The following is a 24,880-nucleotide window of genomic DNA, read 5'->3' on the forward strand; positions in this document are numbered from 1 at the left end:
TTAGCACACCACTCTAGAGAAAACTGTTCTACAGCACCTGCAAAGGTGAACATGTGCACCTAGGACCCAGCATCTCCCTTCTAGGTGCGTGCGTATTAAAATGTGTCCACATGCCCAAGGACACAGCAAGTCCATTCACAGCAGCACTGTTCATAGCTCAAAACTCTGAGCAATCCAAATGTCAATCAAGAGGAGAATGGATAAGCTATGGTACATATACACAATGGAATACTATGGGGCCATGAAAAAGAAGGAAATATTACCTTTTGCAACAACATGGATGGACCTGGAAACTATTATGTTGAGTGAAATAAGCCAGGCAGAGAAAGAGAAATATCATATGACCTCACTCATCTGAGGAATCCAATGTACAATGTGAACTGAGGAAGGGAATGGAGACAGAGGCGGGATCAAAGGGACCAGAGAGAAAGCGGACAGAGGGAAAGGGGATGATAGGATGGGATAATCCTGGAGGGAAGGGGGGAAGGTGTTGTGGGGAAGGAGGCAAGGGGGATGCGGAGGGGATCACAGGGGAGGGGGAGATGCATTCAGGGGGACACTAGAATCTGTGTAAACACAATAAACTAAAATCAATTAAAAAGTTAAGCCTATTCACACAGTGGAATGTTAGACAGTAATAAGAATGAACAAACTGCAAGTACTCACAGCAGTGTGGGTGCATCTCACAAATGACGGTAAGCCAGACACAAAATGTACAGATTTATGATTCCACTTATATCAAGTTTAAAAACAAGGAAAACCAAGCAATGGCATTCCAAGTAAGGAGAACGATTACTGTGGGGAAGGGGAGGTGCCTGGAAGGAGTCACAGGGGCCTCTGGATGCTTCATGTTCTGGTTGCTGCCCGTTTTTATTTGTTTGCAGATGTTCGTTGCATTGTACACACAATCCATGCACTTTTCGGTGTGCATAATGTGTTGGGAATAAAAATTTTTAAATCCACTGAAGGCAGAACAGGAAAAACACATGAACAGGAAGCTGCTTAGAAAGGGCAGGACTTGAGGGGACACTAGCCAATTAGATCACATGCCCTCTAAGCCTTTGTCACATCACCAGGTAAGGCCATTGATCAATATGCTTCCTTGGACCTGAGATAAGGAGGGATTGGGCTTCAGCTGAGAGACCAAACACAAGATTAATAATAATAATAATAATAATAATAATAATAATACTGACTGCTGCCTTTGATTGTGACCTGGCTGGTTGCTAAGTACAATGGCTCTTAAGTGGTTTCTATTGTCATCCCTCTTTTATAGATGAGGAAACTGAGTCCCTAATCCACATAGTGACCAAGTGGTAAAGCTGAGATTTGAACCCAGGCAGTCTGACTCCAGGTACTGGCTTCAGTTACAACCCCCAGGTGGCTACAGGAGGTGGAGCTGTCGGTTGACACTTCAATTCATGGCAGAGGGAACTGAGAAGAGTTAAATAATAAACACAGAATGTGCTTTTGCAGGGATGATAAGGCCAACCCTCAGGCAGTGAAATAACAGCGATGGAGACGGAGGCCCCAAAGCTAACAGACGGCAAGATAGACCCAATCTGGAGAAGTGTGTAGTTTACCATGCACACAGAGGCAGAGGTTCACGCCCAGGTGTGTTTCCTGAGAAAAAGGCATGTGAGTGGCTGCTGTGAAACATGATGGAGTAGCCTTGACCACTGCTTGCAGGCAGCCTCTGTGCCTGACAGCAGGCTCAGCCTCCAAGCATGATGGAGGAGGGGCACCCAGGGAGACCCTGGTGCGTCCCCGTGCCCCCGCATCCACGCTGCTCCCAGCTCGGAGCCAGCCTCTGCCAAAGAGACCGGAGTAAGACACAGGAGAGCTAAGGGAACAGCAAAAACAGCTCCTTGGAAGTAGGACTTAAATTGAACACAGAGGTGTCTACGGGAGAGTAGAAAAGACTATTCCTGGTGAGAGTATCGGAAAGAGCCTGGAACACAGGCCTCACCCAGCCACAAGCTGGACGCATCACACACTGGCTCGACCAATAGACAGAGTACCTGCTTTGAGCACTGGCTCACAGTTTAGACAGATGGCTTGCATAATGCATGACTCGACCAGTGTAGACAGGCTGCATGAATCATGTGTTGAACTCAACCAGTGTAAACAGACAGCTCACAGCAAGAATCGGGCTCAATCAGTGTAGACAGTGCTTGCTTTGTGTATTGGTTCAACCAGTGTAGACATGGCACATTGCGCTCAACACTCAGCTCTTGGGAGATAAAACCAGATGGATGGACACAGAAATTCACTGAAGCCAGAGAGAGTTTGAGAACACCAAATGCTGTGCAGAGACCCCAGCAGGGAGTGGGGCGGGCACTGGCTAAATGGAAAGTGCTCACACCCTAGACTCAACCAGTGTAGACAAAGTGCCTGGATCATACACTGGCTCCACCAGTGTAGAAAGACTGCAGTTTTGCTCACACTGCCTGCCAGCAGAATCACCGAGAACCTTCTCCGCGCGGAGCTTCTCCTGGCCAAGACAGCCACACAGAGCAGTATTTGCACCACCACTGTGACCTGCCAGTGTTTTCTCAGCCTCCTCTGGGCCCAGCAGGAGGCTCTGCACATGGAAGGACCGCTGCCGTCTTTGCTGGGTGCCTGGATGCTCCCCTCAAGAACACAGGAAACAGCCCCCTCCCCATCTCTGGGTTGGAGGAGCGTCTCAGTGCTCATAGGCTTGGGCAGATGGGTCTTGTACTGGGAGATGAGTCAGCCCCCATGAAGAAGGAGCTCTGAATGTAGGGAGGACTTGTCTGCCAAGTATGAGTCAACGTGTGCCTGGGCTAGGAGCTGCTGGCAGAGGGGTTCTCCTATGTCGCCTTTCTACTGATGAGCACCTAGGCACATCCACTGGTACGTGGCTGTGAGGGCAGTGGTCAGAATAGGAAGGAAGACCATTCTGATGAGTCCACTCTCCCGGCAAAGAGCCCAAGGGTTGGAGGAACCAGCCCCAGAGAGGCCTGGGGCCCAGGGGGTAGAGCTGTATCCCCCAGCATCCTCTTCGTGGCTCTCCTCTTTCCTCTCCCTGAGTCTGGCCCAGTCAGGGAGGAGCTGGCTCCAGTCCAGGCAGAGTGAGGACAAGGTGACAGCAACCTAGGCTCTTGCCTGCAGCTAAGCGGCCACTTGGATCAGGGCCCACAGCCAGCAGCGTGGGCACAACGGGAAGTGGGGTGACTCACAGACTTGTTGTCCCACCTTAGCTATGGAAGACAGCTACATGGACCCAGTGATGTCTTCAGGGATGCTGGAGCCTGAGCCAAGCTGCAGCCAGCCAGAGGAGCTCACAGATACCAGAGGGAGTTTGGGAGCTCTGAGCCTTGGGTAGAGCCCCTCAAAGAAGCCTGGAGCAGGCACAGACTGACTCCCACAAGTAGGAGGAAAAGGACAGAGGGCTGGCAATGAGGGGAGGGCACAGGAGAGGAGTTCTTTCTGGGGCAGGTGCCAGCCAGCTGCCAGATCAGGTACAAATGGGCAGCAGGTAAAGGACCTACAAGGGCACCAGCAAGCTACATGGATGACACGCAGGCCAAAAGAAAGGTGGGCATCAGAGCAGCTCATCTTCACCAGAGATCACTGGGCACGGGGTACTGGGCTTTCACTTACTGAGTGCCCACAACGTGGCCAAATGGTGATCACATGGGGGAAGGTAGCAGAAGGCCCAAGGGCTTTGAGGAAAGCTGGAAGGTGGGCCAGGGGGCAGGGGCACAGAGGCAGAGCCACACGAGCTGACTCCCCCCCGCCCCACCAGCCCTGAAGGACATAACTGAACTAGAGTGGACCAGCACTTGGTCCGGGATGGGGAGTTCTGCCTCAGAGCACTAACAGCTCCCAGTTGTGATCCAGAAGTCATAGTCCAGCAACCCTCACCACCTCCCTCCCCTACCTAATCCAACGTCAAGCCCTGGTGGAGTCATGTCCTCCTACTCTACTGTAGGTCTCGTACTCACCCAGCTGTGTCCTTCATAGAGAATCACACATGTATTGTTTATTTGCTCAGCAACAGTGTTGCTAGCAGAGTCTGAATCAGTGAGTCATGAATGAATGATGAAGGAATTTCTGTCCCACAAAACTACAAACCCCACAAGGGCAAGGACCACTCTTAGTTTCGCTCATCTTGTGTTCTCAGGGCCTGGCACAATGACAGACACCTATATGTGCTCAATGTTCACTGACGGGGGAATGAAGGAGGTGCACAGCGGGTCTGACGCTGGGAGTGTGAGATGGAGGGTCATTTGGCTTCCGGTTTCAATGTTGACAACTCTCATTTAGTTCAAATAAACGTCACTCACCAGGGCCAACTCTGGCCACAGCTTGGCAGAGACAGGGTGCCCGGCCCTCAGTCACCAGCAGCGAAAAGCACTGACCTCCCAGCAATGCATGGCACGCAAGGTGGGAAGTGGGAAAGCTGAGACCCAGGTCGCTGGCCTGGGAGAGCAGCTGTGTCTGCCATCCCTGCACCTTGCTGACATACAGACACTCTGACCTCCTGAAAGGTGGCTTTTGAGATGAAATCAGGCTTGCTTGAAGGTGTCAACCCACCTGAACACGGGCTTCCCATGCCTTCGGCGTCAGAGGATGCATTTATGGCCAGCAGGTCCAGGCTAGAGAGCTCCAGATCACAAATGACAGGTAGTTTTGTACAGGGTTAAAGTCACAACTTTTTTCCAAGACCAATTTGTAAGTCCCATCTTCTGCCACCATGATTTACTGATGGGGGAGGTGGTCACACATCCGCCAGCCAGGAAGGAATGAGATGGCATCTCCTGTGTCATCTTGCCACCTGAGCGAATGCAGCTCCGCCGCCCTGCCTCTGGCAGCCTTTTCCCAGGAGGGAGGGACTACAGCTGCTCTGGGAGTCAAGCAAGTCCTGGCTATGACTCCAAAGACAGTGTTAGGGAGCCTATCTTCACCACACTGTCACCACACAGGCTGCCTTCCCCCAGCAAACATCCCAGGGCTCAAGGACACCGTTGCGATATACACATCCAAAGAACCCTCCTTAATTAAAAAAAAAAAAAAAAATTCTTACTGTCCCATGGCAGGGCCACATTGATCTCCTTGGGCCAGCACTTCATAAATCTCCTGTTTATGATTCATTACCTCTTGATTAGCTAAAAGGCTAGACACTTGTTTCTCACCGTGTTTACTGACTCTAATTGCCATGGTTGTTTATTAAAGAGATGCCATAAACTCATGTCCACTTTCCGGCACAGAGGTTCCCTCTCTGCTCCACATGTCTCCAAGGTGGCTGCCACGCATGAGGAAACCGGAGCAGTGCAGCCTGCAGTGAAGACAAGTGCCTGAGACTCCAGACCAGGTAGAAGAGGGGGCACCGCCTTCCCCTGCCAGCCCCCACTGAACTCCAGAGCTCACCTCCCGTACTTCCAACCAGATACTTCAGCAAACAACATAAAAGCTCTAAGTGACCATGTCTTCGATTGGAAAAACCACAAAAAGCCTATGAGGCCCCCCCGTGGGCACAAACTTGGAGTAAAGAGCCGAGAAGCAGCCTGCTTGACATTTTCAATCAGGAGGATCTGACTTTCCTCCTTTCAAGTGAACTGAAGGTAAATTCTGGGATGAGCCCACCACTTCCCCCACAACCACACGGCGAAAAAGTATTGGCTGAACTTTCCCAGACTTATTAGCTTACATAAACAGAGCTTTGAATAAATGTTTAAAAAATGAAATTCCCTTGATACTCTGTAATCAGTAAACGTTCATTATGGAAACACAGCAAATATGCCTGAAATTTCCCAAGTGGTATTCTGGCTACAAGATTAAAAAGGCATCTCCGACAGGAGGCTGAGTTACAAAGCTACCTCCTCTGGTCACAGTCCAGGAAAGCTCTGCCAAACCCAGGAGGTCAGACAGGCCTCTCTCGAGCTGGAGCCAGAGTCAGAAGATGCTCCTTTTGCGCGTGCAGGCAATTTATAAATGAGCCCCTACACTGGCCGATTGATGTCTCTCTATAAATAATTAATCCTTGACCTTGCTTTAAGAAAGCCTTGACTTTTTAATTTGGGGTTTTTTTTAAGAAATCAATACCTGGGGAACATAATTCACTCTTGTGGAGTCTGAGTCCAGGTAAATAAATCAATAAGCTGTGCCGTCCGGATGTCCCAAGATGAACAGGCCAGGCGATGGGATGGGGTCAGACTCTGAGATTTTCTGTGTTCAAATGCTATTGAAGTATTGGTCATCCTATCAGGCTACATCTCTCGGGGTCTGAATTTTATCTCTCCAGTGGGTCACTTCACAGAGGCAAGTCTGATGCAAGCTCTGGAATGTGCTTCCACTCCCCCGCCCAGGGCTCCCTAGATCCTGTCCCTTCCTGTATGCATTAAGAGGGTATCCTCCAGGGACCACAGCATCACCCCTTCCCGTGTTCTGTCTGCCCTACCTTTGGGACAGGGATAGAGGGTGAGCAGGACAGGCCGTGACTGTTGGGAAATTTTAAAGAGAACTCTGACATTCCTGCTGTTGTAGGACAGGACTTAAGAAAAAAGTTCCCAACTCCATGTGCAAGGGTCAAGGTGAACTCAGATATGAGAGGTTACCCAAGAAAAGACAGGTTGGGAGTGCAGCTTGTAAGCACCCAGGGATTCAGAAGGGGCTAGTCGGTCCCTTAACCCTCTACCACTGCCCCTCCCACCGTCCACTCCAGAGGTGCCCTGGTCCCTTTATTCAAAAGCGTCTCCCTCCTACTCTGCTGTCGGGGGTAAATCGCCTCTGCCTCCCCCCGCCCCCCGCAGATCTGAAGGGCCCCGACTCCCATTCCCCCAGCATCGCCAGTCTTGGATCAGGGACACGGCCCAAAGAACGGGGGTCCATGGCGAAGCCGGAGACTGCTGCGGGACAGAGTCCCAGGATCGGCCCCTACTTCTAGGGTAGGTCAGACAACCGGGCACACAGCCGAGGGCGCTGTGCGGCTGCCGCATCAGTTCCGGCTCGGAGTCGCCGGGCCTGGAGACCCGCTGTAACGCGAAAGTTGGGGCGGGGGCAGTCCCGCGCCGGGGAAGGGAGAGAGGTCACCTCCGACCCGAGCTCCAGCACTGGCACTGCCCAAACCCGCAAAGCCGCCTTCGCTGGTCCTGCCGGCCTTGGGCGAGGCCAGAGCTGGTGTGCAGAACTAGAAGCCGGCAGCTGGAGTTTCAGCCACCGCCACAGCTCGGCTGGGTCCCGCGGCAAGCGGATTTTTTTCACCGCCCACGCAAGCCACCCGAGACTCCGACTCCCGCACTCCTGCACACACCTCCAATCATTGACGCACACACACTCGCCTCGAGTACAAAACAGGCCGGTGCCCTGGAGAGTCGCCGGGTGGGGTTGCGCGCGATGGAGTGCCGGCGCACCTTCCGCCGCTCGGTCGGAAACCCAGACAGCCTCTAACTCCTCCCTCAACCCTGCCCGCCACAACCGCCCGCGAGTACCCCCAAGAGCGCGGGAAAGCCCTAAGCGCTCCAGCCCGGCCAGCTCGAAGTCCGACGCCGCCTCCCCGCGCCCAGCACCCAAGGCTGGGAAGAGAGGCAGAGGGTCCGCAGGGAGGCCAAGGGGCGGCAGTTCACGGACACGCCGCGGCAAGTGAAATCCAAGGAGCAAAAGTCTAATTAAAGTTCCCACTACTGGAGTGGGTCCCCGCTACTGGAGCGGTTCCCCAAAGACCAGAACCCCGTCTCTGCCTGCGGCTTCGGGCTCATATCCACGTGGGTTAGCGGGGCTGGGGCGCAGTGCAGTCCTGGGCCCTCTCGGGACCCTTCAGGGCGCCCCTGCCGGCCGGGAGCCTGCATAGGGCGGGGACAGGAGTGGCGCGGAGGCGCAGCGCACTTACCTGGCGCAGCTGGCGCTCGCGGGGCTGCGGGCGCCTCCAGCCCCGGCGCGGACCTCCACCGCGAATCCTCCGCTCTGGGGCGCCGGGGGAGCAAGAAGGACCTCCGCCCCAGCTCTTTTAAGGCCCAGTGTCTCCTCCCGCTTCCCGGGGAACCGCGTGCGGTGGGTGTAGGGAGCGCCGTGGGGCCGGTAGCCGGCGCGCAGGAGAGGAAGAGGGCTCGGGCGCGGTGGCGTGTTCCTCCTCGATCACCTGTCCCGGTCAGTCCCTCACCTCCCGCCTTGCTCCGCCGCCGCCTCCTCTCTCCTTCCCACAGCTCAGCGCGACCCGGCTCGCGTGCCGGGAAGGCTCCCAGCGAAGTGCTAGCAAAGCCTTCGGCAAGGCTGGAAATAGCGCCGCGCCCGCCCGGCGCCCCGCCCTCGGCCTGGGCCCCGCCCCGCCGTGGTGGCAGCAACCACGGTGGCCCAGCCCGGAGGGGATCACTCCTGGGACCTGCTGGCCGCTCCCGGGAGCTCGCCGGCGCCGCGCCCACGCGAGCTGTGCGGCTCCCGGAACCCCACGGGCTGAGCGATGAGAAAGAGCCGCCACTGGGCGAGGCCGGCGGCCACGGGGGTGGGGGAGATCCGGTCGTGGCGATCCGCGCGTGTCTCCCGGGTTTCCTGAGAACCGGACTCCCGGCTGTCACTTATCTCCATATCGCGGCCAGAGTGCTTCCACTGTCTCGGTGGGTCGCACGCCCGCCCGCGCCGACTCGGGAAAAGAACAAGGCTTCACCGGAGCAGGCCGTGACCACAGCTGGGCAGGGAATCGCGCTCAGGACCCCAAGCTTTGGGGATGCGGGGCTGGCAAAACGCACAGACTGATCTCAAGGAAGATTCTGAGAAATCCAGCCTTGGTGCAATTCAGTCAAGGTCTTGGGCAGCCTCAGCCCGGTGTCCACGGCGATGCCCAAATTCATGGGGCTCTGGATTCAACTGAAGGTGCACCTGACCCAGCCTACTTCCTTGAAGCCCTTGTTTGGTCGTGGGTCTAAGAGCTGGGAGGGTCGTGAGTGAGGTCAACCTGGGTCTAGCGGCCGCTCCCCATAAACAGCCCCCACCACCAGGCTGGTACGCGCCAGACCCACAGCCACACAGCACCAGCAGCTGCCGGGGATGTGAAGGGGACGTTCTTGATTTTCCTGGGGACAGGTAGCCCCCACCTGCAGAGGGCAAGCAGGTGCCAGGACCGAGGCTGTACAGGCTTCTCACAGAAACTACATGAAGCAGCGCAAATCAGTCACCTTTTAGTCTTGAAGGAACACCCTGTGTTTTTTAAAACCTGCAGAGAAACCTTTGGTAAAATGAGGTGAAAGATGCTCACCCTCCTTTCATTCTATCTGCTGCTTGGCTGGCCTGATGACTCCATCCAACCCACCCAGAGTGTAGAATGAAGCTGGGGACTAGGTTGGACTCATGGCCCTTAAAGGGCCAGAGAAGATAGGGCTGGGCTAGCCCTGGCAGAGTGTAGAGCCCCTCCTGAGGAAGGTGTGTGGGGGGGGTCCCAGTACTAGGGCTCTAGTCGCTGTGGTGGCATCCAGACTCTGCCCCAGGCATCCCTGAGGCCTACTGCATGCTCCAGGTAAGCTCAGACCACTCAGAGATAGTGCAGAAAAAGGGAGATGGCAAACTGAAGTATGCCAGCGTTGTCATGGATCCTCCATCATCCCTGCAGCAACGAAGTAGGCATTATTATTGCTGTTTTACAGGTGAGGAAAGCAAGGTATGAAAATGCAGAGCCAGGTCTGGGCTGCTGATTCCAAAGATAGGTTCATTGTTGGGGTTCCCTCTCCATGACTGGAGCTCAAGGACTATGTCAGGCCCAGGGCACTGGCTCAGCCACACTCCACCGGCTGCATGTTACTCGTGTGTGGGAGGTTTGGGGGGGGGGGGGCATGTCTATGGCTGAAATCACTACTCCACCTCAGTTGGGTGCAAATTAGATGAATGGAAAGTAAGGGACAAGAACCCCCATGTCAGGAAGTATAGGACAGTGAACCCTTATCCAAATTCACATCCAAAACCTGTCAAAGCAGAGTAGGAAGAAAGATGGTGAACAAAGATGCGGGGTGGGCAGTAAAGTGAGCAGAAAGCTATTTGCTGAGTGCACTGCCCCTGTGCCTTCTTGTCCCCATACCTGCAGCCATCTCACCATTCGGAGTCGGGGCCACTGGAGCGCAAGCGCGCGCACACACACACACACACACACACACACACACACACATACACACGGGCAGTGAGTAGGGAGAGGATGAAAAGAAGAGATCCCACTTCCTGGGGTCAAACCTACAGCCAGAGGAGGCTCTGCACCACAGGTACTTCCACAAGACAGGTCTACACAGACTTCACCTAGACTACACGAGCAGCAATGGTGGCTGGTCAGGCCATCTCAATTGCCCCATGCATCTGCATGCAGAGATCCTCCTGGGAAGGATGGTTTTTCCATTAGCTTCTCCAACTGTACTTATTAGCACTTATTTGCATCTAATATTCAGGCAGGCGCCTCTAGGAATCAACAATGCTGTATTCCTTCAACATCTGCTCTATTTTCCATTTTCCACTCAGATTGCTTCTTGTTCTGATAGTGTCTTCGGGAAATCCCCAAAAGGGGACCCCAGGCTGATAGTACCACTGTGCTCTCTTTTCCTCCTTGGGCTGTGTGCCCCTTTTTGGAAAGTCAGATTCAGCCTCTGCAGCAGGGGAGGCAGAGAAATGCTGCAAATCCCTGTCAAGAAGCCCATGTGCCTGCTTGCAGTTTTGTTTGTTTGTTTTTAAGATTTTTTTTTTTTTTTTTTTTGTATTTTCTGAAGCTGGAAACAGGGATAGACAGTCAGACAGACTCCCGCATGCGCCTGACCGGGATCCACCCGGCACGCCCACCAGGGGGCGACGCTCTGCCCACCAGGGGGTGACACTCTGCCCACCACGGGGCGATGCTCTGCTCCTCCGGGGCGTCACCCTGTCGCGACCAGAGCTACTCCAGCGCCCAGGGCAGAGGCCAAGGAGCCATCCCCAGCGCCCAGGCCATCTCTGCTCCAATGGAGCCTCGCTGCGGGAGGGGAAGAGAGAGACAGAGAGGAAGGAGAGGGGAAGGGGTGGAGAAGCAGATGGGAGCCTCTCCTGTGTGCCCTGGCCGAGAATTGAACCCGGAACTTCTGCACGCCAGGCCGACACTCTACCACTGAGCCAACCAGCCAGGGCCTTTAAGATTTTATCTATTGGTTTTACAGAGAGAAGAGACGGGTGGGGGAGAGAAACAAGAAGTATTGACTCGTAGATGCTTCACTTTAGTTGTTCACTGCTTGCTTGTCATGTGTGCCTTGACTGGGCAAGCCCAGGGTTTTGAACCAGTGACGTTTCGAACCTCAGCGTTCCAGGTCAACGCTGTATCTGCTGTGCCAACACGGACCAGACATGCAGTTTTTGATATGTGTGCTCCACTGAAAGATTGGTGGCAAACTTGTCCCTATGCATCCCAACTAAAGTGAAAAGATATTTTCATTGCTAGGTCCCATCAGTCTACAACCCAGCCCTAGAAAAGGCGACAGAGATGTTCAAAAGACACTCTGTTTGCTCTCAACGGGGCGGGCCTGGGAGGAAAGGGCCTGGCCAGGTTTGGAGGTCAGCAGCAGGCAAACTACCTCCTCCCCTCACTCTGGGCCCCGGCCATTTCTTGGAGTAGAGATACCCGCTCACTGTTGGGCAAGGAGCTGAAGGCAGCCCAGTGAGAAGGCACCTTGTGTTTGATGAAGAGCAGGTGAACCAGGTGCAGGCCTGAAGCCTGAGTCCTAAACCTTCCAGTCTGTTGCCATGAGAAAAACCAGCTCACTGTTCTTAGGAGGGAATGGGAGCCATCTGGAGCCACAGGTCTGGGAATACCTGTCTTCCCATATTCTGTGGGAGAATGTCTCCTAGCCCTTCCCAGCATGTTCCCTTATTTATAGAATGAGGACAATAGACTCTGCCCTGCTCATGGCAGTAGGGACACTCAGATAAAGTGAAGGGTAAGAAATCATCTTGGAAAGTGGAGTCCCTACCTCCTCCGGGTCGTAGATAAGCCACCTCAGAGTATGGGTGTCAAACATCCGGCCCTGTACTGGCTCTAAAATATTAGGACCCCAAGGTTTCCCAAGTCAGCTCAATACACTGTGACATGCTGACCAGGGCACCGTCCGGATTGGAGACTCTTACTCTTCCACGGGACAGAGCTGCCTTCCCGGCTGCCTCTGCGTGGCCCTGCTATGGGGTGGCAGCCAGGCCTCTCCTGCCCCCTGAACAGAGAGGGAACTGCAGTGCAGGGTCACAGGCCTCCTCAGGGCCTGGTTTGTGAGTCCATGATTCTTAAAAATGTCTCACCTGGAAAGGAGGCCCTGAAGTTTCTCTCTTGGTCACCTGGGAACTTACTGAAAAAATGTTTCTTCCCTGTCCTTTTCCTACTCTCCTTACATCTCTCCTCCTTCATTGTAACCCGCTGGGTTTCCAGGGGCTGGAGAAAATGGATTGCTCGGTTTTCTTCTGTGTTGAGTTGCCTGAAATTTTCTGATATCAGCATGCCCGTGTGAGAGTCCCCCATATTAACAACATTGCTGGGATTCCAGGCATCCTCCATAACCCATATACTTGTTTTAATTTCTAAAGTTCCACCCCTCAGGGCATAAGAATCGTTTGCCTTTAAAGAGCAGGTCGTCAGGCAGCCCAGTGCCCATCCTTAGCACAGACGAGAGTTGATAAACAGATTTGGTTTCCTGGGTAGCACACAACAGAAAGTGACTGAACAAACAGTAGCTAACTTGAACAAAAAGGAGAGACTTCTTGAAAAGACAATGAGTGATCGATCTCACAGGGCAGAGAGGAGTGAGAATCCAGGAGGACAGAGCGCTAAAGGATCCTTGCTGTGTCTAAGAGGGATGTCCTCTCCCCTAAACTAAAAGGAGCAGGTCCGCAGATGACCCCCAAGTCCAAGAAGGAGCCAAGCCCAAGTCCACGTCCAGCCCATCCGTATAAATTGGGCTCAGAGCCAGCCTAGTTTCTCTGTTGAGGTCTTGCCAAGCTCAAGTTCAAGTTGGTGATTCTTAATGAAAAAAAAAAGAGAGAGAAAGAAAGAAAGAAAGAAAGAAAGAAAGAAAGAAAGAAAGAAAGAAAGAAAGAAAGGAAAAGGAAGGGAGGAAGGAAGGAAGGAAGGAAGGAAGGAAGGAAGGAAGGAAGGAAGGAAGGAAGGAAGGAAGGAAGGAAGGAAGGAAGGAAGGAAGGACTCTGGGCTCATTGGCTGCTGGTCACTCCTTCAGTTCCCATGAACCCTTGAGCCTAATCATCCTCCAGTGGCCCATGTAGAGGAGAAAACACTAATGACCCTGAGCAGAAACAATAGAGATTTTTCTTTTTACTTTGGGCTAAAAAAAAATTTCAAATTCTAAAATATTTATATGTCGCAATTCAGTAAATGTTATTTAATTTGGGCCAAACTAACTCGGCATTCCTGTTATGCAGGGATAAACTGAGATTTACTCTTTCTCTGTCAGTCAGAGATAGTGGGAAACAGGCTTGCGGGGTCGTCAGGGGGTTCTGACTCCTCAGTTTCTGTGCATCCAGATAGGCGTGGGCTCATTAGCAACAGTGCTCTCTAGTTCATCAGATTTGCTTGACTGACCTTCCTTTTTGGCTATATGTTGTTAGTCATTAACTGAGGTGACTATTGAAATGAGGAAATTACTGTATGACACAAATAAATGGCATTTCCTTTTAAACGCTCCTTAATTGGGAGAGCTTGCTGATTCCCCAGGACTCGCACTGGCCTAGCTCTGATTGACAGGACTCGGCCTCCTTTCATGTGTCTGCCGGTCCTTGGCTCCCCAGAGCAGAGTGGCCGTAGGTTTGTCAGCCTCACCCAGGGCTCTGTGGGGACTAAGAGGGACAGTGTGGCCTCGGAGAACAGGATCTCTTCATCACCATCAGCCCGCAGTGCCTTTCCAGAACTCCTCCACCCTCACCGAGGGCTGTAAATTAGCACATTGCTTTCTATCATGCGGTCGGAAAGTGGGGTTTAAGTATCTTCTGAGTTCCTGAGATAGCTAAAAGCATTTTTTAAAATGCAAGCTTGAATGCTATTCTAAATTTTATGCTTAGTATTAAGAGTCAGGTTTGGAAATTTTTAAAGTGAAAAAAAGGGTTGCTTTAAACTGAATAAAATATTACTACAGGAGCACTCAAAAAGCATTTATCAGATGTCACTGGAGCATGCCATTGGGTGAGGATGTGTGCCCTGAGAATTCCTTGACTTGGGAGGTTCATAATCAGATGGGCTTAGAATGTGACACAAAGAGAAGGGACACACACGTGGCAATTTCATAGCCAGGCTGGAAGCACCTCATTCGGGAGCCCTCAGAGCTGGAAAGCAAAGGGGTCACTAAGCTCAGTAGCAATTGCTGCTCGCCAAAGACAGACTAAAAATCTCCCAAATGCAGTCAGTTAGCCGCAAGGTTTTCTACGACCCTTTTAGCGCAGGCAAGTTGTGCCATAAACCACGTGGGTGGCCACAGTGGAGACAGAAAAACAGTAGCAGGTACTGCCCTTCCCAGGCGGTCCTGAGAAAGGGCTGTTTTCACATCGTATCAGGAGCCCACACAACGCCTGGTAGTATAAGTCTCTCTACCAGGCATGAAAACAAGAGCCTGGTCGTCGATGTGTCCAAGGAGACAAGATCAGGAGGAGCCTATTGATCAGGCAGCATTGAACTTGGAGAGACATCCAAGGAAGCAGATGAGGAATGCCTGCCCCAGGCCAGCACCCTGGCCCACAGCCTGGGTGGGAGGGCGCTTCAGCAGGACACGCCCAGGTTAGCCTTAGAGGGCAACCTTGTCCTACAGATGCCCTGTGAAGGAGAAACTGGAAAAACCCGAGAGAAGTTTGGTTCCTCAGGCCTTCCAAAGGTTTTCCAAGTTGGAAGCGGAAAATGCTAAGGTTCGCGGTCAGCCCCTCCAATCCATGCCCCCACTAACAGCCAGCCAGCTGCCCAGGAAACTCCCCTCCCAGCCTTGCTTAGCCATTCTCCAGTGCTAGGAAGGCCCCGAAGTCACCAGGCTTTGGAAGCAGATGACATGACCTGCAGAAGGCTTAAGAGGGAGGGATAGTGTCAGCTTCCTAGGATTCCTGGGTGCAGGAATGTTCTGCAAGGAAACCCTCAGACAAGGGGAGAAATTAAACACTGTCTCTGAAAAGAGAAGGCAGTTTTGGCGGAAACTGAGATAAACCACTTCCACTTCATTGCTGAGCTCTCTCAGAGCCCAGGAACCTCATCCTGCAGGCAGAGCCCAACATGCTCTGGAGTTCAGAGCACTGCCCAGTGGCGTCCTGTCAGTAGCTATGGAAACAGAGTCATTGCCTCCCTGTCAGCTTTCGTGCCAGAGACATCTTGCTGTCAGTAGTGTTTAAAGTTAGCTTTAAAAAAGCAAGACAACCCAAATCTCCTCTTTTGACACTACGTGAAGGGCCTGTGGCATAAAGGCAGCCCTGCAGTTCCCAGCAAGCAGCCTGTCACACTCTGTCCCCCATCCCTGTCCTCAAGCAGAGCTTCCTGTCTGCTTGCTTTTAGTGGTGATGTCTTGAGCTCAAACGAGTCCACCCTTTGTGCCTGCTCCAGCCTCGGCACCGTGTCCGAGATTCAGGGTCGTGGGGCACAGGCCCTGCTCAGCCCCGGTTAGAGGCGTGCTGAGATGATGCACCAGCTGGTGCAGGCTCAAGAGCGAAGCCCAGGCTGTTCCGCAAGTATCTGAGTCACCTGCCTTTGGGCAGACTGCCCAACCAAACCTTTGTTGAGTGACTGCTATAGATAGGGGAAAGCAGCTCATAGTCAAGGAGAAAAATAGACAGATAGGCAGGCAGACAGACAGATAGACTAGAATGCAAATCAGAATATAATGCAGCCGTAAGAGAGATGGCTGAGCTGTCTTCCCGGAAGATCACGGAGGGCTTAATGAAAGAGGTGGTATTTGACTTAACCTAATCTCACCTGGCCTGTTCTTTTTTTTATTTTTTTTTATTCATTTTTAGAGAGGACAGAGAGAGGGAGAGAGAGACAGAGAGGGAGAGAGAGGAGAGAGAGACAGAGATAGAGAGAGAAGGGGGGAGAAGCTGGAAGCATCAACTCCCATATGTGCCTTGACCGGGCAAGCCCAGGGTTTCGAACCGGCGACCTCAGCATTTCCAGGTCAACACTTTATCCACTGCACCACTGCAGGTCAGGCCTCACCTGGCCTGTTCTTATTCATAAGACTCACAGTCACAAAGAACCAGGAGGACCATAATTCAATACATATTTTGTTAAACACAAAAGATACTCTGGCACGCACAGATAAAGGACTGTCATTTCTATGGCCAGAAAAAGGGTAGACTCTAATTATAAGATAGTCTTGTTGAATTCTGAGACACAAGCCTAGCTGTAGGAAAGAGAATGTCGAGAGGAAAGAGCTAATCAACTGGGGTCTTTTGAAGGAATGAAGAGAATGTAGACAAAGAAAGCCAAGCATTTTATTTGTGTAAATCAAAATAAGTCTGACCAATGGCTATTAAAAATATTAAGCTCACCTGACCTGTGGTGGCGCAGTGGATAAAGCATCGACCTGGAATGCTGAGGTCGCCAGTTCAAAACCCTAGACTTGCCTGGTCAAGGCACATATGGGAGTTGAAGCTTCCTGCTCCTCCCCCCCCTCCTCTAAAATGAATAAATAAATTAAAATAATTAAAAAATATATTAAGCTAACAACATCCCACTTTTGAAAATCATAAGCAGCTTTACTATAGGAAAGATGTTTGCAACAGGCAAGGTTATTGGGACAGAGCTTAGTATCTTGGGTTGTGTTCCCAACAGAAGACCCAAGACGGGCATTTGGATTCAGGTAGTTTACTGAGATCTCGAAAAGCACAAGGCAGGCCAACAAGTTTTGGAGCTACCAGAGAAAGCTCTAGAGAGAGGAGATTGATGCAGGAGCTTAAGGTTAGAACTGTCCTCTGGGTTAAACTCACAGAAGGGCTAAGAGGATCCATAGGTTTTGTTACAATGTCATATTCAGCAAAAGATACTCCATGCAAATGACTGCTTACCTAGTTTTTTTTCCTCTGGTTTAGTTGTCATAAAGCATTTCCTGGTAGTGTAAAAATGTCAATGTTAAAACTTCTCCCTGGGGTGTTTTTGAGAGGATGACAGCAGTGTTAGAGGTATAATTTTGAATATCTTTGAATCCTCTAATAAAAACAGACCAACTAGATAACAAGACTGAAAACCGATGGGAAACATCCACAATAAAACTAGTCGTCAGTGTATCCCCCAAACATCAAAAGACTAGCAAAGGGAAGAAACAGGGTGCTTATCATGCTTGAGAACAGGAATATCCCCAAATAGCCCATAGCTATTTACTGGAGAGCACAGAGATCCCATTTTAGAACAGTGTCTGAAGCTGGGAGGCGTTTTGCCCACTCCAATAGTGTGGAAGTGCAAAGGGCATCAGGTGATGTTTAAAGGACATGGAGCTGCCTGGCCCCTGTGAGCTCTTAACACTGATTTTTCTTCCATGACAGGACCCCACGCTGAGAAGATGCTGCCGGAAGAAGAATCAAAGTTGAACAGAGCAGCAACACTAGAGGAGAAAGAAACAGAAGAGCTAGATGAAAGTGGAAAATGTTTGTGAGAGCCAGAATCTTGGAAAACAGACTGCCATAGCTTTTAACTTCATGAAATGAAACAGGGAGCTTTATGAAGTTAGAAAAGCAATTGAACCAAACCTCCTCCTAAAAGTTCAGAAAAATTAATTTCACCTTTACAGAAATGTGCAACAGAAAAGGATCAGGTCAGTTCACACACCAAGTAAGAAAAAAGAGAATAAGGAGTAGAATACCCATCTTGACAATAAAAAGCACACCAGAAAGACACGTCCACCAAACAAAGGAAAAGCTATCATCGATCTCCAAAAAACAAAAACTAAAGGAAAATGATATCAGATAGGAACAAACAACATAAATCAGAAATAGAAACACTCAGAAAGGAAATGACAAACTCAGGAAATAATTAGGTTTAAAAGAAAAAAATTCAATAATTAAGACTAAACCAAAAAAAAATGCAAGAATGAATAAACACTATAGATAATGCTTCAGAAGAAATCAAAGATGGAAAAAATAGAAATTTTTAATCAGAAAGAAATGAACATGATATAAAGAATCCAAGAGAAAGTGAGAAATCTCGAAGCTAGGTAGAGAGGTCTAACATACAGAAAATAGGCATCCCCGAGGGAAAAAACAAAAGCAGGAAAACTGAGCAAATATTAATAATTCAAGAAAGCCCTTCAGAAATAAAAAAAAAGGTTGAAACTACACATTGAAAGGTCACACCACACTCCTGGGACTAGTGATCTAGAATGGTCAACATGAGGTCTAAAAGAAAAAGAAAACTCCTTTGAGTAAGAAGAAATAGCTCGTGATTTGTAAGGGATAGAAAATTGGACCATTGTCAACTTTTTGACTGCAACACATGTGCCACAAGAAAACAGAATATCATAGTTAAGATGCTCAGGAAAATAAAATATGAACCAAGGATCTAGGGCAGGCATCCCAAAACTATGGCCCGTGGGCCACATGCAGCCCCCTGAGTCCATTTATCCGCCCCCCCGCCGTACTCCCGGAAGGGGCACCTCTTTCATTGGTGGTCAGTGAGAGGAGTACTGTATGTGGCAGCCCTCCAATGGTCTGAGGGACAGTGGACTGGCCCTCTGTGTAAAAAGTTTGGGGACTCCTGATCTAGGGAAACTAACTTTCCAGGATAAAGGGTGCAAACTCCTATCAACATGCAAGAACTCGAAATATTGTTCCCATGAGCCCTTCTTGAGGAACCTACTGAAGAATGAGCTTCAGAGAACTGAACCAAAGTGACTAGACAGACATCAACATAAGGAAATGAACATTAAGTATTTGGTTGTTTGTAGAATTAAAACTAAATGAGGATTAAAACAAAAGAGTATAGTACATAACGGCTATGTGCTCTGACAATATAGATATAGTACATCTCTCTATAAATGGGAGGGATAAGAGAATGAGGAAAGCATACGGGAAACATTTAACTGTTTTCAATAATGATGTTGATTGAGTTAGTATTACTGTTTTACACTGAGACAATTGAGTGTGAAATACGGGATAAAGTAAATGAGTAATTGTTGGATATTCTAACTCTGTCATCTCCTATACCCTGGAAAACTAGGATTCTTGGTTAAGAAAAAAGAATTCAGGTATAAGAAATAAGGGTTTAAGTAAACACCAAATAATTCTGAATTTAAATTGGAAATGTCAGTATAAACTCCTGAGGCACTGTCATTTTTTAATTAATAGAATTAATTTTAGAGCTCTTTCAGATTCATAGCATAAATGAGTGGAAAGTAGAGAGTTCCCGTATATCCCATTCCCCCACTGCACACACATAACCTTCCTTACCATCAACATCCAGAGATGGCATGCTACGTGTGTAATAATCAGTGTACCAATATTGACTAACATCAACGGAAGTCCATTGTTTAGAGTTTAGGTTTTTCATTGTTGTCTGTGGATTTGACAAATGTATAATAACATGTATCTCCCATTGCAGTATCGTAGAGAATAGTTTCACTGCCCTAAAAATGCCCTGTACCTTATTCATTCCTACCTTCTTTTCCCTCTTCTCCAACCCCTCACAACCACTGATCTTTTTTATTAGCTCCATAGTTTTTTCTTGTCCAGAATGTAATACAGTCAGAATTGTACAGATGTAGCCTTTTCAGATTGGCTTCCTTTACTTAGCAATATGCATTTAAGTTCCTTTCACATTTTCTTGTGGTTTGATAACTCATTCTTTTTATATTTCTTTGTATATTTGAGATAACAGTCCTCTATCAGATATGTATTTTACAATATTTTCTCCCAGTCTGTGGCTTGTTTTCTAATTTTCTTGACACTATATATATATTTTAAAGTAGATAGATAAATAAACACATAGATATATAGATAGATGATAGATGATAGATGATAGATATATAGGTAGGTAGGTAGGTAGGTAGGTAGATAATAGATAGGTAGATAGATAGATAGATAGATAGATAGATAGATAGATAGATGCCAAATATAGACCACTTGAGCTTCAGTAAAGATCATAATTGTAATGGATTAAAACTCATCAAATACATTTAAAACTTTATTCATAGAATTACTTAAAACACTGTCACCTTCAGAGGATAAGGAACAAATTCATTCTCTCAAAAACTTGTAAATAAAGGGAAAGAATAAAACATTTATCCTGCCTTCAATATGTGAACAGCACCACTGGATAGACAAGTGACAGATGAGTGGAAGCATCTCTTTATCGAACTACTCAAGTTAATATATGACAAAGAAAGGATAAAATTAGAACATCACTGTTTTGAAACCCCCAGTGAATGAACAGAGCTAGCTAGGTATTGTGCAGCAACAGCTGTTAACCTCACAAAAAGAGAGGTAAACAGACATTATGTGCCTCTTGCTGAAAGAACACAACACCCCTAGAGTCTTGCCAAAGGACCAAACCTGAGTCTGATCCAACCTCCGGATCCAGCTGCCAATTCGCAAGAAATTTCAGAGGAATGTCTTGAACTGCACCGAGTATCAATCAGCAGAAACCAGACAGTGGGAAACTGTCGGTCAAAGGCTGGGCTTCTTTAACAGACACATTGTAAGGAAAAGAAAGAGATGGAGGAGGAAAACCTGTAGATTAAAAGATCCAAAAGATAAATCCGATTTTTTTTTTTAAATAGCAAGACTACAACAAATGTCTAGGAAGGCACAGGCGGATGATAAAAATGTAAAGAATGAGAGTAGGTGAGTATCAAAGTCAGGAGAGGGGTCACTTCTGCTGGAAGAAGGCCATTGAGATGGAGAAGAGGGTCATGGGGGACTTTCGGGGGAGTTGGTGACGTGTGTTCCTTCATCTGGTGGTTGTTATTATAACTCTCTAAGCTGTGCATTTGTTCAGCTTATTTTTTTCTCTTTTCTATTCTGCAACAAAAATATTTTTTTAATGTATTTTCCTAATCCATAGTTTCATCCTCATTGTTTCAATGCCCAGAAGCAATGGCTGTGGCTGTGACAGATTTCCCACCATGATGACTTGGGCTGTAGCTCCAGGGTGAGGATCCTGAGTGTCTCATGAGAAAGACCCACTGGAATACAAGCTCCAGAAGGTGAGAGACTGTGTCAGCCGTGCTCACCGTTGTATTCCCAGCTGCACCTGACATGGAGCAGATACTCAATGAATATCTGTTGGACAAAGATATGACAGAGGCTGGACTGTGAGGGCTCACTGCATAGAATTCACAGGGTGAAATGGACAGAATAATCAGTCCTATAAAAGATACCAGAACCAGACCACAGAGGCCCAGCTCCTCCCGATTTCTTTTTTTTTTTTTTCTTTTTTGTCTTTTTCTGAAGCTAGAAACGGGAGAGACAGTCAGACAGATTCCCGCATGCGCTCAACCAGGATCCACCCGGCACGCCCACCAGGGGGCGACGCTCTGCCCACCAGAGGGCGACGCTCTGCCCCTCCGGGGCGTCGTTCTGCTGCGACCAGAGCCACTCTAGCGCCTGGGGCAGAGGCCAAGGAGCCATCCCCAGCACCTGGGCCATCTTTGCTCCAATGGAGCCTCGGCTGTGGGAGGGGAAGAGAGAGACAGAGAGGAAGGAGAGGGGGAGGGGTGGAGAAGCAGATGGGCACTTCTCCTGTGTGCCCTGGCCGGGAATCGAACCCGGGACTCCTGCACGCCAGGCCGACGCTCTACCACTGAGCCAACCGGCCAGGGCCTCCTCCCGATTTCTGAGTCTGCACCTCCGAGGTCATTTCCTAGTCCACCTTCGGACACCACCCCTCCCACCACTTGAACGAGGTGACTGAGCAGCTGTGGGAAGCTTCTGGATGAACCACATCTGTGGAATGCCTTGCTGCTTCCAGAGGAAGAGCAGAGAGGGACTGGCGGGGTTAGATTGTCCTTTCGCCTTCATTTTGAACCAGAGATTGGTGGCACTTCAGAGAAGTAAGGACTATGCCCAGCTCCCATTCCCTCTGCTTGGCAAAGCATTCGCCATGGTGGCTGCTCAGAAGCAGGGACATCTGTGGGCTGTGGGGCTCAAGACGGGTTCATCCTGAAAATCTCAGGGCAAGACAAGGCAGGCTGGTGCGAGTGCATGCAGCCTTCTGCCATTCCTGCTTCCCATCCATGCTCCCAGCCCTGGCTCCCAGGGCCGCCAAGGACACGAGGCACCTGGGTACCAACATGAGGCACCACCTTTATCCATGAAGACCCAAATTCAGGGCATGTTTCTAAGGTGCCATCATTAAAGGTGACTTAGATGAAGTAAGAATTACACAAATGGCTGAGAATTGCTTCCCATAGCCCCCTCCATCCTTGTTTCTACCCATTTAACACCTGGGATAGTAGAGGCCAAACGGTAGTCATTATTCTAGTTGGATAGGATTAAAACTCTTGAGGGTGATGCCTCTTTTTCATTTAACAAATGTTTACTAAGCCTGTACTGGGCAGGGAGGGTCTTCCTAGCATCCCGTGTCCCCTGGGCTTGACTGTGGCAGGGAACAGCAGGTGGTCATGGACAAGGGACAGTTTTCTGTCACTGGCTTTCATTAGCCAGTCTCTTCTCAGACCATAGAGGCTGCCCACCCTTTCACACCCACCTCCAGCACCCTCCCCAAGGGACAAATTACAAAATTCCCAGGGCCTCCAGTTTCCCACACTTGGATCCAATTTCAGAGTGTCTCCCACTGTGGATGAGCTCTTTGATGTCACCCTCCACATCAGGCTCAGAGTGAGCAAGCCACGCCGGACCTCCCCTCACAGAGCTTATCACTCGGCCAGTGCACATAAAAATGTCTGCGCCTTGCAATTTCCAGAAGTGGATAGGAATTCCCTCCTTTAAAAAAAAGAGAAAGAAACACTGGACTAAGTCATATTTATCGCAGGTAACCCTCTTTACCGCTAGTTTAAGTACAGTAAACCCATTTGAAGAGTACGCTCAGGAAGCATGAACTTGATTTCACTGCATCATATAATCCCCTGTAATAGAAAACCAGTAATGAGAATGCCAGCAGCAGGTGCAAAAGGCAGTTTTACATCCATAGAAAATGCCATCCTAATTAATCTTTTCACAACCACCCTACATAATTGAGCCTTCATAGGGACCACCGGACTTACCCTTATCCCCACCTCACTGTTCCCTTCAACAGGCCTGTCTTGTCTGCTGCTAGGCTGGAATTTATCTGGAAACAAAGGGGGAAACAGTGCTGCTACCGTCTCAGGCGATGTGAGTTTGCAGCCTTGTCTCTTTATTTCCATCACCAAGTTATTACTGACATCCAAGGCACTAAGCAAAATCTCCAAGGCCTTCCCTGGGTATGTAAATAGCATCCTGCTTTGTTATTTATTTCTTAGCTCTCTTCTTTCTTCCCCTACCCCCAGGGTTTCTGGGTTTTTGTTGTTGTTTTTTCCCAAGACATCACAAGGGTCATGTCTCTCTTTGCTATCACAGTGCTCTCTACTTCCTGAGCATGAGAAAGAATTTATGAGCCCGGCAAGTGCCCATGTCCTGTGCGTGGGTGTTTGTCTTGTTGGCTTCCCCCTCCTCGCAGGTTGAGGCGATTTTTCATGCCTGGGTGACAGCCAGTTTAAAATCGATCACTGAGAAGCCACAAGAAAATGCACAGGATTCATAAACTCCTAACATCGCCTCATCTGATCTATTTCCTTCATTGCTTTCTTCTCCTGACATTAGACTGGGATCATCCTGAACGGTGAGCAAAGTTGCATCAACTTAATGTTTCAGACCAGCTTTGTTAATTAAAATGCTCGCTCCATGCAGATTTCCACAAAGCTCTCCTCCCAGTAAATGTTAGCCTACAAACATGCAGCCACAATCAGACTGGGATTCTTTCTTCACACCCACTGTGAATAAGAAACCAAGCAGAGAGGACTCACAAGGACTTAGCTGGTCAGCCTGTCTGGGTTTCACCTCCCTATGGTCTATCCTGCACCGAGGTCTGAGCTATGCTTCCAAAGCGCAACCTGATCACACCAGCCTGATGTCCACCACTTGCCAAGTGCAATCCATAATCCTCACCGTGGGATTTCAGACCAGCTTCTCCTTTCTGTGGCCCATTCTCTAGACACCACAACTTTCCTCTTGCAACTCCCTTTCATGCTGTTTTGCTGGTATGCCTCCCTTGCCACTCCTCAATACCCTGTCACACCTGCCACCACCTGTTATCCAATATTGTTCTGTGAGTCTTAGCCTGTGTAATAAATCAAGAAAAAATATAGATGTAATGATGAGAAAAAGAGAGAAAAGGTAATCATTTGAAGATTATATGCTTCACGAAAAACCAAACAAACCCTTTAGAACATCAACAACAAAAGAACTGAAATCCATAGTTTCCTTATACACAAACAGTAATTTGTTAAACATAATGAAAAAGAATCCCATTTACCATAGCAACAAAAATACAAACTATCCAAGGATTAAAGCAAAAGAAATCTACAATACTTATAAGAAAAAAAAATCTATAACATTGTGCTGTGAGATACAAAATACGAGCTTAATAAATGAAGAGACATGTGTGGCATAGGAAGACAGTCATAAAAAATTTTAATTCTCCCTAAATTAATCTATAAATGTAACTCCAATAAAAACCCCAGCAGGATTTAGGGAAAAAAAACTTGATAAAATTCAGTTGGAAGAATTCCAAATGACCAAGATGAACTAGAACCATTTTAAAAATAAGAACAATGAAGGTTGTCTTCATTTACTGGAGATTAAAACAGAGTATAAAGGATGCTCATTAAAAATAGAAATAGACAAATAAAACAACAGAACAGAAAAGAACTCCAGGTGGATTCTCACATATATAGACATTTGGGATTACTAAGAACAATAATGATACTGAGTT

At 49.0% G+C, this 24,880-nt stretch overlaps 1 protein-coding gene across 3 annotated transcripts in view; it reads right to left on the reverse strand.

The window, feature by feature from the left end:
• CHST8 (carbohydrate sulfotransferase 8) overlaps positions 1-8,205 on the reverse strand; it is a 120,993-nt gene extending 112,788 nt beyond the window's left edge. For 2 of the 3 annotated variants that reach the window (XM_066349551.1, XM_066349552.1), the window contains exon 1: positions 7,856-8,199. The gene's annotated coding sequence lies outside the window, so the exon portion shown is untranslated. Of the gene's footprint in view, positions 1-7,855 lie in introns of all 3 variants that reach the window. The other variant, XM_066349554.1, reaches the window with a different exon arrangement.
• Positions 8,206-24,880: the final 16,675 nt, after the last annotated feature.

The sequence above is a fragment of the Saccopteryx leptura genome, chromosome 9 (assembly GCF_036850995.1).
Source record: "Saccopteryx leptura isolate mSacLep1 chromosome 9, mSacLep1_pri_phased_curated, whole genome shotgun sequence".
Lineage (NCBI taxonomy): Eukaryota > Metazoa > Chordata > Mammalia > Chiroptera > Emballonuridae > Saccopteryx > Saccopteryx leptura.